The sequence below is a fragment of the Pygoscelis adeliae genome, unplaced genomic scaffold (assembly GCF_000699105.1).
Source record: "Pygoscelis adeliae isolate BGI_AS28 unplaced genomic scaffold, ASM69910v1 Scaffold306, whole genome shotgun sequence".
Lineage (NCBI taxonomy): Eukaryota > Metazoa > Chordata > Aves > Sphenisciformes > Spheniscidae > Pygoscelis > Pygoscelis adeliae.
The window spans coordinates 1,538,371-1,544,555 of NW_008825072.1; positions in this window are offsets into that span (position 1 = coordinate 1,538,371).

A 6,185-nucleotide genomic window follows, 5' to 3' on the forward strand; every position below is an offset into this window, starting at 1 on the left:
GGGGAAGGGGGGCGGGGGGGGGGAACGGGGGACAGGCAGCCCTGCCGGCAGCACGTGGTGTGGGCAGACACTCGTTTCCCGGGTGGGACAATCCTGGCAGCGGCTTTGCTGGTGTCAGAGGGAGGACGGAAAGTTGTGGGCAGGGGGAGCTGGGTGAGAGCGAGCGGTGGAAGTGGGTTTTCAGCAGCTGGCTGGTCTCATCTTCTTCCCCAAGCTTGCAGGCCTGGAGCTCCCAGTGTTTGGGATTACATCTCTGACGGCGGAGTAATCACCCTTGGGACTGAACCAGAGCAGTCGGGCGCTGCGGAGGCTGTTGGACACCTCTTTGCAGGGCTCCTAGCAAGTCACTGGCAGCAGCAGCAAGATCCCAGCCCCCAGGAATGAGGTACCCCTAAAGAGCCCTCAGCCCCACTAGGGCATCGCCCCCAAAATGAACTGGATATGCTGCCTCCAGCCTGGAGAGATGGGGCTTTGCTTTTCTGCTTGGAGGCATCTTGGGTGACTGGGAAAAACCGTCCCCAGGGAGCTGCTGCTTTGCTGATGGCATGGCAGGGAGGCAGGGCAAGGAGCGGGGCAGAACAGGACAGCGGGGCCGGCCGAGGGGCAAGCCAAGGTGCATGCGGTCCCGTTCCTGGAAGCCGTGTTGGGTCCGTTTTGCATGAACCGGGGATTTCTGAGCCCCAGGCAAGGCGGGGGAAGCACCAGGGTGGCCTCCTGCTGGCAGCTGCCTCCAGCTGGGGCGCGGGGACCGAGTCCTGCTGCTGCTTCGGAGGTGGCTGGTCTGCAGACGGGTGCTCGGGGGCTGCTTTGGAGGATGCTCGCACCTCTCGTGGGTCTCCATGGCACCGAGGGGGTTTGCACAAGGAGGGTTTGGCAGCAGGGAGATGCTACTGAGAGCTCAGGGCTTCTCTGCAGCTCCCCCAGCCCATGTGCTGGGCCTTGATCCCTCTCCCGGCATCTTGTCTTGGCTCGTTTCCTGGAATTTTCTATCGTTTGGGTTATATTTGGGATCGGCAGCCAATAACCCCGTTTCTCACGGACAGCCCAGCTGGGGCTTGGCTCCAGCAGGAAGCACAGAGGAAGCAGAGCCAGCGCCCTGAGACTGTGCTCCCCAGCATCCTCCTTCTGCAACCCACCTTCCTTGGACCATTAAAACTAGACGTGGCTATTGCGAAGGCTGGAAAAGAGGGCTACATTCCCTCTCTAGGAGCCCTATATGCCCCCAGCCCCTGGCTAGATTTGGGCTGGGGTGGCTGCAGTGCAAGGGGTGCTTGGGAGAGGCAGCTTTGGCATTTGGGGCGCTTCTGACGTACTTTCAAGTCCACCAAGAAGAAGCCCCAGTTGCAAAGAGGCTCTAGGACAGGTTGAAGACCAGACTTTGCAACGGGACTTCTCTGGGGCTTGAAGGGAAGCTCAGAAACAGGGCTGTCAAGTCAGCAGCCAGGCAGTAACGCTTCCTAGAGCAGCGAAAAGCCAGCCGAGCCCTGGGGCCAGCTGGTTTCTGGTCAGACTGTCCATCTGTAGGCTGGCTGGCTGTTTCGGGGCTCTGGCAGACGGTGGCTGAGCTGACACCTGCCCTGCTCCTCTGCCGGGGACAGGGCAGGATGGGACTTTTACCGCTGCCTGTGGTGGGGAGAAGGGAATCCCCTAAAGCAGGTAAGCAGAAGTAGGCATCTGGGCAGCCAAAGGCAAGGTCCCCCTGGGGAAGCCTGAGGGGGTTGTGCAGAGCTGCTAGTACTTAACCTACACTTTGGTCTATGGTGCCTGGAGCGGCACCGATCTGCGCTCTCCCTCCACGGCCTCTTCCCAAAGCAGCAGGACTTAGTCTCCCTGCGGATTTGCCTGTGGCATTGGACCCCTCGTTGTGCTCCCTAGCTGTTGCACTGCCGGCAAGGGTCAGAGTGTGCTGCTAAAGCGGCCGCCTGCTGTTTCCAGTCAGATGCTTGTGTGAGTGTGTAACCGTCTCGGGACGGATCCAGGGAGGATGCACTCGGCACCGGCGCCGCGGGAGGTGCCGATGTCGAAGCCGTCCTCTCTCCTTACACTCTACGATCATTAATGCTTCCCAGGGGGACTTGCAAAGCACATTTCTCCTGAAGCCTTTGCTTTTGCAGCCCTTAATACAAAGGCAGTCTAGGGAGGGAGAGGAGTTTTGAAATTGGGGAAACTGAGGCAGGGAGCACGGGACCGTCCCCAGTGCCCATCACCCTGGCGACCGGCAGTGTGTCTGCCTGATCCTTCCTGCTGGGTTTCTGACTAAAGCTTATTTGGGGTCAAAACTGGAGGTTTTTGTTGGTGACCTTGCCTTGCGCCTGCAAGGACTGCGAGGGAGGAAGCCCCCCTCCCACCTCTCTGCCTGCTTTCCCCTTTTGTTTTGCCAGTTTCTAAACAGACCTTTCAGAGTTGTTTTTAATTTACAACAAAGCATTCGCCTTGCCACGTTCCTCTATGGTTTTCAAATGATAAAAAAAGAAAAAAAAAAAAAAGAGCTCAAGTAAAAAAACTAAAACAGCCCTCAAATCTGAAATTAGTGGCTTAGTTTGACCTTGAACTTACATCCCCCCATCCAGTTCATTTCCTTTCGTCTCTGGACCTGCCAGCAATCTAGGAAATCAGTTTTTCATGTGTCTCTGCCTGCTACGTCCCTGGCAGCGGCTCTGCCTTGCCCTTGCAGAGCTTAACCCTGCCTTTATCTGGTTCTTGCTAAACCCAACCGAGTTTCGCTTCTGCTGCCGCTGGTAAAAACAGGGGCAGGACTGAAGCCAGCAGCTTTTGCAGCCGTGGACGGGGTTTTGCGTCCACTCAGTGGGTTTGAAGCCAGCCCTCTGCAAAGCCGAGGCTATTTTGAGCATGTGGATGGGGATGAGCACTGAGCACACCATGGTGTGGATGTCCCAGGGGAAGCAGTGGCCTCTTTCCGCCCAGCAGCTTCGTTCATCCTCCTCCAATCGTCCTCAGTGGGGACATGGGGTGACAGCGGGGAAAGTCTCCGGCTCCATGGCCACCTGCTTCAGTCCCCGTCTGCTCCTGGGAGCAAGACGAGGTTTGATGTGGGGGTTTGCAGATGCTTCAGAAAGGGATGTGTGAACCCCCGGGGTGCCAGCACCTCCCTGTGATGGGAACTGCAGCACGGTGAAGTGGGGTTGCAGCCCTTGCCAAGGCCCCTCTCGGGGAAGCTTTGATTTTGCACGTGGGAACCAAAGGCAGAAACCTGCACGTTGTCGCCGCGGCACCAGTCCAGGCCCCACCGGCACGGGCCGGCAGCGGGATATGTATGGTCATGTCGTAGGAAGCTGCTGTCTAAGCTTGTTGAATGGCAGCTCGCCTTCAGATTTCCCAAAACGGGCAGTGCGAGTGGCGATTTGGACTTGGACGGGTCTCCTGTCCCACCCCAAGCCCCAGCGGACCACAGCCTGATTTCTAGGAACACGACAACCCTGAATGTCAGGCCTAGCTGAACTCCGCACCGCAGCTAAACCTTGGAAGATCTCCCATTTTCCGTCTCTTTATGTGGACCTGTCCCAAGTACTCAGCCAGTGATGGAAGAGCACCAGCTGAATTGGATGCATAAAGGTGGACACCAGGAAAATCTGGTCTTGCGTTTGCTGCTGATGCCCTTTTCCACCAGTTAGACTCAGGATGTGTCTGGGTCCATTCCCAAAGGACTTTGCCTTTCTCCCCAGAAAGTGGGGCCAGGTGCTGGGTCCCTGGCCTCAGTTTCCCTGAGGGGAAACTGAGGCATTGGTGACTGGTCCCTCAGTTTTCCCTGAGGGGAAACTGAGGCATTGGTGACTTTGCAGAGCCCGTTGGCTCCGAGCTGGTATGTCCCATCTCAGTGCCCCAGCTGCAAGAGCCATAGCTGGTATTTCAAGCCCCAGTCCTGGCCTCCATGCAGCTCCCTCCCTACGCTGCTCACATCCTTCCCTGCACATTGATTTCTCTGGGCAGAAAGCTTTGGAGCGAGGTAGAGAAGAAATCTGGTTTTTGGTCTGGCACCTCTCCCTGCTTCTTTGGGTCATAAATCCCAGGATGTGTTTTTGGCTTTGTGTTAAATTTAATTTCTGGAGAACATTTTTCTCCAGTAGGGATTCACAAGGCCTTTTAGTGACTTGGTAATTTGGTAGCGATGCTGGCGAGGATCCTGAAAGCAACATGTCTCTTGGCACAACCTGCGTTGCTGAAATCCCAGGGAAACCTCCTGGGTTAGATCCCAGTCCCTGCTTGTATTGACATTAACCCAGAGGGACTGTGTGACCTGGTGGCTTCAGTCTAACACGGGGATAACAAATCTATTCATCCTCCATCTACCCGGCAAAGGGATCGAGGACACAGGCTTGGTGTGGTGCCGTGTGATGCCCATCCAGCCCAGCGGGGGGGCAGTCACTGGGTTTTATTTGGGTGCCGGGCAAAGGGGCTGCTCAGCTTTGTTGGGGGTTGTGGACTGGCTGAGGACAGGGACGAGGGAGCTGCAGGACGGATTAGTGGGTGCTGCATCATACCCGTCCTGGGAAGCTGCCAAGTGTCAGATGGGGAAATCCTGACTTCTCATTAGGTGCACGATTGTTTATTTTTGCTCATTTGAATGGTCTTTATGTTTCAGCCAGAGCCCTCTGCTGCTGGCTGGTGACAGGAGAGAGAGAGAGGAAAAATAATCCACGTATGAAGGCAGGGACAGTGGCAGGGCAGGGACAGCCCCATGTCCTGGCTTGCTGGCAGAGCCAGTTAGCGTCAAGTGCTTTGGGGGGGCAAAAGCACCAGAGGCGCTGCTGGCCCCCTCCCTCCCACGCTGGCTGCAGGGCCGGGCACTGCTCAGCCCCATCACGTCTACCTCCATACAGGCAGACCCTACTGGATGCCTCATCCCAAAGGGAAGCCCGGCACTTCCTACGTTACTAGATTAGGATCCCTATTGCAGTAGTTACAGACATATACATACATATATATTTACATATATTTTAGAAACTGTTATGCATTAGCAAACTCCCCAAGAAGCTTTTTTTAGAGGTGTTATCAACAGGATGAAAGCTTTCGGCTGAAAGCTGTCTTTTTAATGATGAACATGCATCCAGGTTTGGCTTGGGCACCATTCCCTCCTGCTCGTGACTTTGGGTAAGTCACTTCCCTTTTCCGTGACTCTTTTTCTTCCTTTTTTTTTTTAACTCTTTCTCCATCTCCTCCCATCAGGGGGAGGCTGTTGGATGACCTTCTCTTCCCTAAGCCTCAGCAAAGCATTTAGCACAAGGGGGCCTTGATCTCAGTGGTAATGAGCACAGGTAAATAAATGCACAAGCGTATTTCAGCCTGTCTGGGACAGCCTGGGACGGATGGGATTTCCATTGGAGCTTCAGGGAGGAAAAGAAAAAAAGGGAAATACCGCAGCCCTCGTCTGTGCTGCTATCCTTGGGCAGGAAGGGGTGAGCTCAGTGCTTTGCCAAGCTGTGACTTCCAGACCGAGTCACCCGGAGCATCGGCTCCCCACCCCAACTGCTCCTGTGTGCGTTGTGTGCATGCCTGGAGGGCCGGCCGCATCCTGGCACGTCGCATTGCTCTGCTGGGCTGCCGTTTCCCTTCTTCGGATGCAGGTTTTGTTCTTTTGAACAAACACACGGGGCAGAACAACAAAAATAATCCCCCCTTTTCCCATTGATCTCGGCGCTGAGGCTGTGTGAACCAGCAGCCAGCTGCGGTCGCAGCGAAGTCCCCAGGGCATCACTCGCCAGCCGCCGCGGCAGGGTCAGGGGTTATTTGTACTGAGAAATCCCTGGGAAAGAGACGCTTCCCCTTTGCTAGAAGAGGAAAGGGCCACCAGGTTGGGACTGTCCAGGCTGGTGAGCTCCACTGATATCATGGCTCTTGCTTTATTGCAGCAGTTATTCATAAAAGTCCTGGAGGTAAGAGGTTGGGTGGAGCCCAATGAGCTCCCGGCGTGCTCAGGAGGGAGGAAAGGCTCTGTCCGCCATCGAGCTTTGCATGGGGCACACGCAGCAGCGCTAGCCCTCTCCAATGCCGTGGGCTGCTGTGTGAGGTGGCAGCAGCTGCTCCAGGTCACCTTGGTGAGTGTAGAAGGGCCAGGAGCTCACTCCAAATCTCTCTCTTCATGTGCTGACACAGCAGTGGGGCCAGCCAGCATCCTGGTGTGAATTTGTCCTTGCAAGCGTGCCCACGCATGCAGCTGCCTTCATAGG